The following is a 13,431-nucleotide window of genomic DNA, read 5'->3' on the forward strand; positions in this document are numbered from 1 at the left end:
GAGAAGAGAAACACACGCTCAACACGCACACACAGTCCAATTCATAGTCTAAGCTGGAAGGGTCTGAAGAACCTCTTGTCTTTCATTTTCAGAATGGAGAAACTGAGGCACAGAGCAGGCCAATGACTTGCTGAAGGCTGCAGAGAGAGCTTGCGGTCAAGCTAGACGTCGAACGCAGACCTCCTGACTCAGGTTTCCTAACTGAGCTACAAAGTGCTTCAGAACTCACGAGAAAGGAGGGAAATGTGAGGCTGGCAGGCAAGAAGGCATCTTGACAGAGGTGGAGAGAAGAAGGAGGAATATCTTAAGATGGCTACAGCTGGGGTGGGCCATGAGAGAGACATGAAAACCATCGTATGAAAGCCATAGCTTTGTTGTCGGAAATGCGGAACCTCAGGCCTGGTCTGCATTTTAACCAGATCCCCAGATGACGCCAGTGCACAGTTTGAGGAGTTTGAGAAGCAACACTCTATTCAGTGGGGAGAAAGCAGTGCAAAACCTTTTTTCAAAAATCATGGCTTTAGGAGGGATAATGTTCTAGCTCATAAATTAGGTGCTGGGTTCATGGATGATGTTTATTTTGTGATTAAGCTTTATAACCTATTTCAGGGTTTTGAGCAAAAGTCAGCTCCTCAATGAAGCTTTTTATGGTCCCATTATTTAAAATTATACCCCCATCACCCGCTCTGTCCTCCTTTCCTGCTTTATATTTTTCTGGAATGCTTGTTACCATCTGAGAGATGAAAAACTGTCAGTTTTTATTTGTATATTGTCTATCTCTCTCTCCCTATAAGGTGAGCTCTACAAAAGCAGCAATTAGTTCTGGTTTAGTCCTTGCGCTATCCCCAGCATCTACAACAGGGCCTGGTACCCAGTAGGTCTTCAATAAATGCTTTTGGAATGAATGTGTTATATGGTACATATTAAATATTACATAATAAAATGGCTTTTAAAGTTAAAAAACCATACCCAACAATTATTGGGAGCTGCTATGTGCCAAGTCCTGGGTTGAACACTTTATGTGCCATAAGATCTCATTAAATCCTTACAGATCCTCAACATGCAGATGACAAAACTGAGGTTAGGAGAGCACATCACTTGCCCAAGGTCATAGGTAGGGCACAGCAGAAGCACGATTTGAAGTTAGCAAAGACAAGAGACTGGGGTTATCCTGAAGATGGACCGGGGACAATGCTGGGCTCCAGAAGCAGTGGAACTGAGGTCCTGGAGGGGAAAACGCTCTCCCGAGGCAGGGCCGTGTTGTTTAAGAGCTGGGGCTGGCCAGGCAGGTCGGGTTTTTACCTGGGGACTCTGAAGCCACACGGAGAAGGCAGCAGCCTGGGGCTTGTCCTGATGTGCTCAGATTACAACAATGTGCTGAGAAGGCAGCTCAGCGCCTCACAGACTCACCTCCATCCAGAGGCCCAGAGAGGGCAAGCTACTTGCAGAAGGACAACAGCCAGCAAGCCGCTGAATGGAGGTCTCAAAATCTGAGCCTTTTTGAAGCCTAGTGCTGCGTGTTCTCTCCATTCTCTGAGCACCTCAGACTGGGGAGCTGGCAACTCTCTGATAGGGGCTCCACAGCTGCTGCTGCTTCTGCTTTTCTCCCAGTAAAATGTCTGAGGGAAGGAGAGACTCCTACTGGGCCATTCCCTGCCCCTCTCTCTCCCTCTAAGTCACCCACCTTCAAAAATACCTCCCAAAGTCAGCCATTTCCCTCCATTGGGTGCGTCACCCTTCTCCTCCCCCCACCCTCCTTCTGTTGACTGAGATCTAATTCATATACATGTTAATCAAGGTCCTCAGAGAAACAGAACCTGCAGGATACAGATATATAGATAAGAGGAGACAGTGTAGTAACTGACTCTCGTGTTTACAGAGGCCGAGAAGCCCCACAATCTGCCGTCTGCAAGCTGGAGGCCCAGGAAAGCCTAGGGTGTGCTTCAGTCTGACTCTGAAGACCTGATCAAGGGTGCTGATGGTGTAAACGCCGATGTGAGCGCAAAAGTCCAAGAACCAGGAGCGCCGACGTCCGAGGGCAGAAGATTGCTGTCCCAGCTCAAGCAGAGACAGAAAACATGCCCTTTCTCTGCCTTTCTGCTCCTTTTGGACCTCAAGGAATTGGATGAGGCCCACCCACATTGGGGAGGGCCATCTGCCTCACTCAGTCTACTGATTCAAATGCTAACCTCTTCTGGAAACGCCTTCACAGACACACCCAGAAGCAATGTTTTACCAGCTATCTGGACATCCCGTAGCCCAGTCAATTTTTTTTTTTTTTTTTTGAGGAAGATTAGCCCTGAGCTAACATCTGCTGCCAATCCTCCTCTTTTTGCTGAGGAAGACTGGCCCTGAGCTAACATCCGTGCCCATTTTCCTCTACTTTCTATGTGGGATGCCTTCCACAGCATGGCTTGCCAAGCCGTGCTATGTCTGCACGTGGGATCCAAACCAGTGAACCCCAGGCCGCTGAAGTGGAACGTGCGCATGTAACCGCTGCGCCACCGGGCCGGCCCCTATATGGTCTTTCTGTGTCTGGCTTCTTTCACTGAGCATAATGTTTTCAAGGTTCATCCACGTTGTAGCGTATATCATTACTTCATTGTTTTTTATGGCTGAATAATATTCCATTGTATGGTTAGACCACATTTTGTTTATCCACTCTTCAGTGGATGGACATTTGGGTTGTTTCCAGTTTTAGGCCATTATGAGCAATGCTGCTGTGAATATTCATATGGTTTTTGTGTAAATACCATTATTTCCTGCCTGGACCAGACCACTAAGCCCCTCACTGGAGTCCAAGCTTTTGCCCTTGGCCCCCAGGCGTCCGTTCTTCTCACGGCAGCCAGAGGGGTCCTTTGAAAATGGAAGTCAGCTCACGTCATGCGGCTGTTCTAAACCTCCAGTGGCTCCCCTTTACCCTGAGGATGAAGTTAAAGAGCCAGCACAATCTCCACCCGGCCTCCAGCCCTGCGGTTGCCCACAGTTATCTGCACTTCCGCCTCACTGGCTGTCTCTCAGTTCCTCAAACGAGCTACGCTCCTCCCTACCCCCATGCCTTTGCAAGTGCTGGCCCTTTGCTTGGAAGGCTCTCCCCACTCCTTCCTCCATTTTGTGTGCTAGCTCGTCTTCATCCCCCCAGGTCTTGGGGGAATCACTTTCTGTTGGAGAAGGGAAGCCTTCTTTAACCTTCCCAGTAGGGAAGCTGTGGAAGATGCTAGGTGCCCCGCTCAGATCCCTTTTTCCAGCAGGGACATCCATTGTCTATCCGCTAGGAGTGTCAGCTGCTCCCTTCAGCAGAAAATTGCCCTCCCCCAAGGGGCCCTGCCTCACCTAGGAGGTTATGACACCAGCTTCTATCTCCCCTGCCCAGCAGCTTCAGTCCATGACTGGCATAGGGACACAAAAGGCTGGCCCTCTTGCCTCAAGGTGGGACGCATCTATGGTGCAATTTAGACTCCAGAGCTCCTCGCCCTCTGCCCCTGCCATGGTAGATCGGGTCAGACTGGACTTTATCTAGCCTCCCCTGCCCTGTCCTGCTTCCCTCGCTCCTTCAGTGAATCTCGGCACCTGTGTCAGACTCAGCCTAAGATAATATTTTACATGAGATTGAAATATCATCCACGTCAATATCTAATTTGTCCTCTCTCGACTTCTGCTGATGGAAATGATGGGGAGGAAGGCTAGGCACTCCCCCAAGTCCCCTTTGGCACTGCGCATGTGTCTGGGCACCCCGTTAGTGCCCCCAAGGCACAATGCCCTTTGTGGCTCCGCATACTTCACCTGTTTGTTGACTGTCTATTTCCCACTTGATCTTAAGTTCTCTAAGGTCATGGACCACATCTGTCTCTGCTAGCTTATCTTCGTTATCCACCCAGGTCTTGGGGGAATCACTTTCTGTTGGAGAAGGGAGTCTAATAAATATTCGGTGAAGGATGTTCCTTGCTACTGTATTTACAACACCAAAAGACTGGAAACAACCTAAATGTCCAAGAACGGGAAATCATAAAAAAATAATGAAATGTCTCTACAATGGAATACTATAGATCCATTTAATAAGAACCACGTAGAATTATGTGGACTGATATAGAACAATCCTAAGTGTATAGTTAAGAGAAAAAAAAATCCATGTGCCAAACTATGTATATAGTATGCTGTTTTTTTCTGTTAAAAAATGTATGTACTTTCAAAGAACGAAGCTCACGAATACTGATAAGAATACAAAATACTGATAAGAATACAAAAATATCAGCACCCAACAAGCTAAAATTCACAATTCCCACATCCAATCAAGTAATGTATACGTACCTTTTGGCTTGCTTATCCACAGAACAGGGGGGACCTGGATGCATATAAGATGGGGTGGGAAGGAAACTTTCTGCTCTATACCCTTTGTCTTTCAAATTTTGTGCCATGTTCACACCTTATCTATTCAAGAAATACATAAAATTTAATAAATTTTGGGGCTTGAAAAATAAGCCCTATTCATGGCACGTGTATGGGGACCACTGGTAGGCTGGGCCCCCTTACCCAGCGGGCTTCTTCCTTGCCTGATGCCCTAGATTCGTATGGAGCCAGCAGCGCTGGGCCCTGCGTTCCCGACGCCTTACACTGAAGCCAGAGAAGTCAGAGAAACCTGGAGGCACCGCCCCATCCTCAGCCAACCACCTGGGAGCCAGCACGGGGCAGAAGGAAGAGTGTGAGATTTGTTTGGCTATCTGTATTTCCGAAGCCTAATAAAACTTGCAAACACTTTGACCTAGAAATTCCATCGCTAAGAATTTACCCTAAAGGAACCATCAAGGATTATGCATAAAGGTTTAGCTATAAGGATATTCACTGAAGGATTATGACGTCAAGGACTTATGACAGTAGGGGAAAAAAATGGAAACAGCCCTCAGAAATGGACTGACTAAATGAATTAGGCTGCATTCACACAAAACACTGTATGCATTCCTCATGCAGTTTTAAAAAAGTTATTTGAAGAAAGAAAGAGAAGAGCAAACGAAAGGGATGTCTAGTGTCAGGTGGAGCTTGGTTCAAATTCTTGCTGTACTCCTTATGAGCGGTGTGACCATCATCTACTTAATTAACTTCTCTGGGCCACTTGTTTCCTGGTCTGTAAAATGGTCATACTATAGGGGCCGGCCTCATGGCTGAGTGGTTAAGTTTGCGTGCTCCGCTTCGGCGGGCTGGTGTTTCGTGGGTTTGGATCCTGGGCGCAGACATGGCACGGCTCATCAGGCCATGCTGAGGCGGCACCCCACATCCACAACTAGAAGGACTCACAACTAAAAATACACAACTATGTACCAGGGGACTTTGGGGAGAAAAAGGAAAAATAAAATCTTAAAAAAAAATGGGTATACTATCAAATATGTTGTGTTAATCAGGATGGCTTACTGCTGTGACAAATAACCACAAAATCTCACTGGCTTAATGCAACAAAGGTGTATTTCTCTCTCATGCCATGTCTGATGCAGATGTTCCTGGGCAGGTGTCTTCCAACTGATGGACTCGAGGATTGGGTCCCTTTTCATCACAAGCCTCCATCCTCTTAAACTTCTTTGCTCCCTTCCACGAGGACAGGAGAGAGAGCATAATAGATTGGACAGGATGCTTTATGGCCAGGCCTGGTAGAGGGGGTGCGTCACTTCTGCTCATGGCCTATTGCTCACGTCCTAGCTGCAAGGGGTCTGGGAAATGTAGTGCCAGCACTCAGGAAGAGGAAATGGGTTCCGTGAGCCCCCGGCTTTGTCTCTGACACACACCTCATGGGGCTCCCCTGAATGAATGAATGAATGAATGGAATAAATGAAGTAGCACATGGTAGGTACTCAGATGTCCCTGCTGCCTTTTCCTCCTTCCCTTCTGTCTATGATTGCCTCTAGAGGCGACTGCCCTAACTCTTCGAAAATTGATGTCCTCCTGAAAAGTTTTGTGTGAATTGAGCCAAGATGTTTATGCGTCGTGGGGGCAGAGGGTAGGGCAGACTGGAGGGCAGGGTGCCCACTGAAAGGAGCCCTGGAGAAGAGATCTTCCCTCCCACCACTCCGCCCTCATCTCACCCAGATTCCCCTCCAAAGAGGTGTAAGTCTGACCATGGTATCCTCCCCTTAAAGCCTTCAGTGGCTCCCCATTGCCTTAGGGACCAAGTCGAACCTCTCACTCCTGTGGGGTCTGACTCCAGCTCGTCTCCCCAGCCCCCTCTGTCACCATCCCCTTGTGGCTTGCTGCATGATATCCACACTTCTTCAGTTTCTAGAATGTACCTTGCTTCTGTCTGCCTCCGGGTTTTCCACTCTACACCCCTCTCTGCTCGCCCCGCGCTTCCTGAGGAAAGTCCCTCTCTCTGACTCCTTAATCTAGACTGGATTCCACTGCTCTACCCTTGCTGAACTCTCTCTGCTTTTTCTCCACGGTGATGATCAAATTTTGTAATTTAATATCAGTCTCTCCTGCCAGACTGTAAGCTCAGAAGGGTGGAGGTGGCTTCTATTTTGTTTGCCAATGTGTGTGTCCAGGGCTCTATTTTCCTCGTCTGTAAGACGGAGACGATAACTGCGATGGACTGAACGTTTGTGGTCCCCCCCTCCACCCCCAATCCATAGGTGAAGCTCTAACCCCCATTGTATGGTATTTGGAGATAGGGCCTTTACAGAAGTAATTAAGGTTAAATGAGGCTGTAAAGGTGAGAATCTGACCCGATAGCATTAGCGTCCTTATGAGAAGAGATCCCAGAGAGCTTGCTCTCTCTCTTCCAGAGCACAGAGAGGTCATGTGAGCACACAGCGAGAAGGTGGTCACCTAAAAGGTGAGAAAAGAGGTCTGAGAATGAAATCGACCTTGCTGGCACCTTGATCCTGGACTTCTAGCCTCCAGGACCATGAGAAATAAAATTTCTGTGGTTTAAGCCACTCAGCCTTTGGTATTTTGTTATGGCAGCTGGAACGGACTAAAATGTAACAGAACCCACCTCAATAATTGTTTTTTCAGGACTAACTGTTAATATCTGTAAAGCACTGAAAAGTGGGCCTGGCGTGGAGTTAGCCCTGTTAACTGTTAAGATTGTCACACACCAGATGTAAGCATTTGTGGAATGAATAAACAAGTCCATTTTGCAAGTTTAAGTTCTTACATAATGGTTTGCTTAAAGTGAACTTACCCGCTTTACTATCCCAGGATATTCAGACACGGATGAACTCCTTAAAAAGGGAATTTATAAAAATAAAAATAGGGAGTTGCAACAGCCAGTTCGTGTCTCCAACTCTTTTTTTCCTAGAATGTCCACCAGAGGGCTCCTTGAGCGCTTTCTTCCAAAACATCCCTGTCCCCTGGAAGTGACTGCTGCGGGAAGGAAGAGAAAATTGCATGGAAAAACGTGGTTTATTCCATGGAAGTAAACAAAGGCAATACAATCATGGGCATAGCTGGGTGGGGAAAAAACTCAGGCCAGAGTGAGAAGCAGCAAGTTGGAATCTTAACTTCACTGACCCTGGACTGGGGTCTTGGTGACATCTCCGAACCTCGGTTTCCTCATCTAGAAAATGGAGATAATCCTGTCAAGCATAGAGAGTTGTTGGGAGGACTGAATAAAAGTATTTTGTAAAACGTTAGCTGTTGTCATCCAATGACCGAGTTGCATGGACCTACTTTACACGCAGGATCCAACCATGAGGCTAGGCAGCGACTCCCCACCCCCAGACTTACCGGATTCAGCCCACCAACGTCTGTTGTTCAGCACCCAGAATTTGCATGCATTTAGAGTGGACATCAATTATTTTTGCCATAGTCTCTGCCATTACCTATTCTATATGCTCGTCTCTCTTTGCTCGCTTTATTTCACCTGCCTGGCCCCTAAAGTTTGCAACTTCTGGTCTAAATAGAGAGTTCTGTGCCAGTCAGATGAGATCTGGGATGCTGCATTAATAATCCCAATCAGTGCTATTTATGAAGCCAGGCATGAACTGTATGCCTAATGTATGCAAGCCAAATATAACCAGCACTTCTGGTTGCCTAGTCTCCGTGCAGTGACTTATCTGGTGGAAAAATGTAATTGGAAGTAATTAAAATCTCTTCCCAATCTCTCAAAAAATGCAAAGGAGTGAGTACATTTTTAAAAAGAGCTTTGTTGAAGTATAATTGACATATAATCAACTACACATATTTAAAGCGTAATTTGATAAGTTTTGACATAAGCATACACCTGTAATAGCAACACGATGCTCAGGCTAAAGAATATACCTGTAACGAGGCTAGCCTGGTGGTGTAATGGGTAAGTTCGCTTGCTCCACTTCAGTGATCTGGGGTTCACGGTTCAGATCCCAGCCGGGCGTGGACCTCTGCACTGCTCATCAAGCCATGCTGCAGAGGCGTCCCACATACAAAATAGAGGAAGACTGGCACAGATGTTATCTCAGGGCCAATCTTCCTCACCAAAAATAAAAGAAGATACCTGTAACTCCTAAAAGTTTACTCCTGTACTTTGCAATCCTATCCTCCCACCTACCCTGCCCTCCCCCCATTCCCAAATAACCACTCGTTTGTTTTCTCTCACTGCAGATTTGTTTGCATTTTCTAGAATTTTATATAAGTGAAATCATACAGTATGTTTTCCTTTTTGTCTGGCTTCTTTCACTCAGCATAATTATTTTGAGATTCACGCATGTTGTTGTGTGCATGAATAATTCATCCCTTTTTTTTCGGCTGGCTAGTATTCAATTGTATGGATAGACCACATTTTGTTTATCCATTCACTGGCTGATAGTCATTTGGTTTGCTTCCAACTTTTGGTTATTACAAATAAAGCTGCTACGAACGTTTGCGGTCCAAGTCTACTTGGAGACATATGTTTTCATTTCTCATAGGTAAATACCTACAAGTGGAACAGCCAGATCATATGATTATTATATATTTAACTTTTTAAGACACGGCAAACTATTTTCCAAAGTAGCTGTGCCACTTTTCCTTTCCTTTCTAACAGCAGTGGACGAGAGTTCCAGTTGCTCCATATCCCTGCCAGCACTTGCTAAGGTCAGTCTTTTTAATTTTAGCCATTCTAATAAGTGTGGTTTTGGAGTAAATACATGTCCATTGTAGCGTAAGACTTCTTTAAAACATTCCCTCTTCCATCACAGAGGTCTCCTTACAGGAAGCAGTTCCTTAGAAGTATGCTCGGGTCTCGAACTCTCTGACCACTTTTCTCCCAAGATGTAACCCACCGCTGGGACCCTGCGTAATCAAGCAGTATGAGCTGAGTCAGCGAGAATCCTCTTCCCTTGGAAGGTGGAGAGGGAAAGAGTGTGACTAATCACACCTAAATAATTATAAATTAGCTCATCTCATCCTCATATTAACCCCAGGAGATTACAAAGATTCTTAACCAAATTGTAGACATGAGGAAAGAGGCTTAGAGAGAAAATTACTTGTCCAAGGTCACACAGTCAGCTCCAGGATTTGAATCCAGATCCACTTGGTTCTAAAACTTGTGCTTGCTCTTCTCTCGTACAGAATCCATCGTTCTGGGTGCCACAACCTTAGAAGGTCTCCATCAGGCTCCAGAGGTAACAGAAGTGGCAAGTGGACTGTCTGAAATGTGTCAGCTGAGGAGCGGACGAAGGAATTAGGGCCATCTAGCCAGAAGAGAGAGCTCACAGCTGTGGTGTGAAAATGGTCTTCAGACACTTGAAGGCCCGTGTCTGACCCAGAACATATCATTCTTTAACGCTCCCTCTAGATGATAAAAACATTTTCAGTATTAATCACGTAATGATCAATAAGGATCATCATTGTCTTGATTGATTGTTCCATTTTAAAACAATTAACAATTAGGAAGTAGGAACACATTTCAATTTTACATATATTGTTGAAATTCAGTAAAATAGTTCATGCATGAACTAAAATTAGCCCTGAGCACACAGAAGTATTACACCTTGTTGCTCACACACTGTTGCCCTGTTTTAAATTTTAAACACAAAAACTCCAAGTGGCCACATAGAGTGACACAATCGAAGTAGGTTAAGTTCTGTTTCTTGATCTTTACAATCACTGTACTATTTTCTTTTTAATCTACTGTTTAAATGACGAATCTGTTACACCGTAGACTCTGGAGTCATAAACTGTGCCCAATGATTTCATATCTTTATAAACTTACATTGAAACCAAGATAGCTGAGACCAGCCGTGTCAGGGACCAGCTGAGCAACTGGAATTCTCTGAATCAACATCCTACAGGCAGACCGCAGTGTTTATTAAAAGGTGAGTTATTAGGGGCTGGCCCCGTGGCCGAGTGGTTAAGTCCGCGCGCTCCGCTGCAGGTGGCTCAGTGTTTCATTGGTTCGAATCCTGGGCGCGGACATGGCACTGCTCATCAAATCATGCTGAGGCAGCGTCCCACATGCCACAACTAGAAGGACCCACAACAAAGAATATAATACAACTATGCACTGGGGGGCTTTGGGGAGAAAAAGGAAAAAAATAAAATCTTTAAAAAAAAAAAGGTGAGTTATTAAAAAGTGCTAGTTTTAAATTTATGCTTTGGGTTCTATTTGAATTCATATTATATATTTATAATATTATATAACCATTTATATTTATTGAAACTCAACAGGAACTGTAGCAATTGTTCAGAACCTAAACCAACTCCGGGGAGAATATTTTGTCACAGACATTGTTTAGAATTGCTATTGTATTTTGATAATAAAAATCGCTGTTGTACTTTGATAATGACTGACTGTTAGCCTGTTTGATTATTGTTTTAAAGTTCTCTACTCAAAACATTCCCCCTTGCTGCTGACTGCTCTGCTCCCACTGCCCCGCCATCGGTACCTCTCTGGTCACGTGGACGAGAGATTGGACAGCTCACATGGCAGTGAGTGCGGGACCCAGACAGGTGGCTGTGTATAGCTGGGTAGCAGCGACTTCTCTGAACCCCAGTTTCTTCGTCGCTAACCTGGGAATTTATTAACATCTATTCTAAAGGACCGCTGTGAGATCAGATGGCACAGTGTCTGGGGAGGCGCTTTCTCTTTCTGTCCTTTTATCCCTTTCCTCTGGGGGTCCTTTAGGGGTGGAAACTCCAATCTTATTGTCTCCTTACTGCAGATGGGGACGCCTGGATACACATCGTCCCTGTCATCTCATTGTCCACAGTGTGAGCTGCAGGGCCCCCTCCCCGCCCACACGTTGCCTCACCTACCTTCCTCCAAAGTCATCCTCACCCTGGGCCTTGATGGTGGTTTAAGAAGGTCTTTCCATCAGGCAGTGGTCCTCCAATTTAAGCGTGCGCCAGCATCCCCTGCAGGGCTTGTGAAACTCCAGCCCACCAGGCCCCCCGCCCTCAGAGTGTATGATTCGGCAGATATGAGACGACGCTCGAGGATGCGCATTTCTAACAAGTTCCAAGGTGAGGCTGATGCTGCTGGTCCTGGGACCACACCTTGAGAAGCTCTGGCCGACATCAATTATGGCAACTCCATCCCCCTTTGCCAGTGATTGATTCAGAGTTGAGACTGAGCCAGTGAACCAAGGAGATGCAAGAAGGGGCTTGCTCTGGGCTGATGGGTGTGAGAAGCTCCTCCCTCTCCTTCTTCCATGAGAAGGCAGAGATGCCTCAGCGAGTGGTGGCAGCCACTTTGGAACCATGAGGGGAATCGGTCTTCAGTGAAGCTGATGCTGTGGACTGCCGAGAGGGAAGAGGAAGAGAACCTGGGATCCTAATGATATCATCAAGCCCACTCAACTTTGGGATTTTTTTTGGATTTGGGAGAAATTTTAATTTTGATTTCCAGACCACTTGACTATGGTATATGAGAGAAAGCGAGTAGTCAAGAATAAGGCCAAAGTGTTTGGCCCAATCAACTTGGAGGATGGAGTTGTCCTCAGCTGCCCTGGGGAAGGCTGTGGGGGGTCGAAGATGGAGAATTCTGATCAAGGCTTAAAATCTCCCCTTCTTTGCAAATTTAACTGTTCCAGTTGTTTCAAGAGCTACCACTTTTGATGACAGTCAGCCTTTTCATTTTTCCATTTCCCACTTGTTTCTATACTATAAAAGGGCAAAAGCGAGGGGGGCCTGGGGACTTCCAAACTTGCAGCTGGAGTCTGAAGTGACAGGCAGCCTTGTGGAAGACCATGCCCTTCACCTTGGGTTTGGCAGGCTCTTTGCAGAAGGCTCTGGTCACCTGCCTCTTACATAACATCCATTTCCTTGCAATTTGGGACAGGTATGAATTTCCACCGCAGGAGCCAGGGACATCACTTAATTTTTTCTGAAATCCAATTATTCCTGACCCAAGACCCCGACCTGTTCAGGTAGTTGGAATGCAAACTCGGCCATAACTCAGGGCTTCCTAGTTCTGGTCTTGGACGAAGGTTGTGGGATTCCTCTATAGGCAAATATGTTTGAGGGGGGCCGTCTGGCTTTTGATCTACTCTGGTTGCCCCGATATGCCATCTGTTCAAGCCCGCAGAACCCCTGAGGTTGGCAAGACCACTATTTCCGTGCAGGGGTCTCTGTTCAGACTGGCTACTCCAGACCCAGGAGCCAGTCTCCCAGGTTGTACCTGGGCCTCCGATCCTCAGGAGCCCCAAACCGGGTCTCCAGTCTTGGGGCATCTCCCACTTCTCAGAGGAGGAGCCCTGCTTCAGCCTCCACCCCTCCGAGCTCCCCGCTCCCCCTCCGGCAGGATCTCCTTCCAATGGGTCTATGGAACAGGGCTGGCCTCTCTGTGGGTGGACGTGACCCTGGAGTTGTGCAAAACGGCAGCCCTGGGATTCTCCCTTCCTCTCTGAACCGCCTACTTCTCTCTTGCCTTTTCACAGCTCGGGTCCTCTCTTCCTGCCGCCTCCCAGCCCTCGTGTGCAGCATCACTCATCTCCGTAAAAATGCCAAAGTTCCCGCCGAAGCCCCTTTTCGTAAATAGCAAAGTACACAGTTCCCGGAGTCTGCTGACCGTCAAAAGTCTTTCTTCTCCGAGTTTCTGCTGACTCGCAGAGGGGAACAGAGGGACTTTGGTCTCATCATTTGTTGACTCCTCTGGGTCAGGAAGGGGGAGGAGAGGGTTGGCTGGAGCAGTGGGGGTTTCCATGCCAGGTAGTGGCTGTTTTTCTCTCAATGTATTTAAAATCAAACAGGTCTCAAACCACAAAGATTCATTTCCTTCTGAAAACGTTCCCTGCTATCTTCTGCATGGGAAATTCATATTCCTCCTAGTTAGAGCATTTCGATTTAATTTCATGAGAACCAGGAATCCTGACCTTATTATGCTGAGGGAAACTACCCCTCCCTGCTGGGGGTCACATTACAAAGACTTCACACATCTGCGGCTCACAGGGAAGAGGCCAGGCCCCAAAGGCCCCACTGTCTTTGTGCGTGCGTGTGTGTGTGTGTGTGTGTGTGCGCGCGCACGCCTGCAGGCCTGTGTTTCCCTGGCTA

General features: G+C 46.7%; 1 long non-coding RNA gene across 2 annotated transcripts; it reads right to left on the bottom strand.

Moving 5' to 3' along the window:
* Nucleotides 1–4,278: 4,278 nt before the first annotated feature.
* On the bottom strand, nt 4,279–12,960 carry LOC139045930 (uncharacterized). Of its 2 annotated transcripts, XR_011505384.1 has the most exons (4): nt 8,245–12,960; nt 7,166–7,347; nt 6,705–6,807; nt 4,279–5,785 (listed from the first exon to the last, which is right to left on the bottom strand). It is a non-coding gene; the product is annotated as an uncharacterized lncRNA (long non-coding RNA). The 2 variants fall into 2 exon arrangements; XR_011505383.1 differs by having other exon boundaries at nt 4,279–6,807.
* Nucleotides 12,961–13,431: the final 471 nt, after the last annotated feature.

This window comes from Equus asinus, chromosome 8 (assembly GCF_041296235.1).
Source record: "Equus asinus isolate D_3611 breed Donkey chromosome 8, EquAss-T2T_v2, whole genome shotgun sequence".
NCBI classification, from domain to species: Eukaryota; Metazoa; Chordata; class Mammalia; order Perissodactyla; family Equidae; genus Equus; species Equus asinus.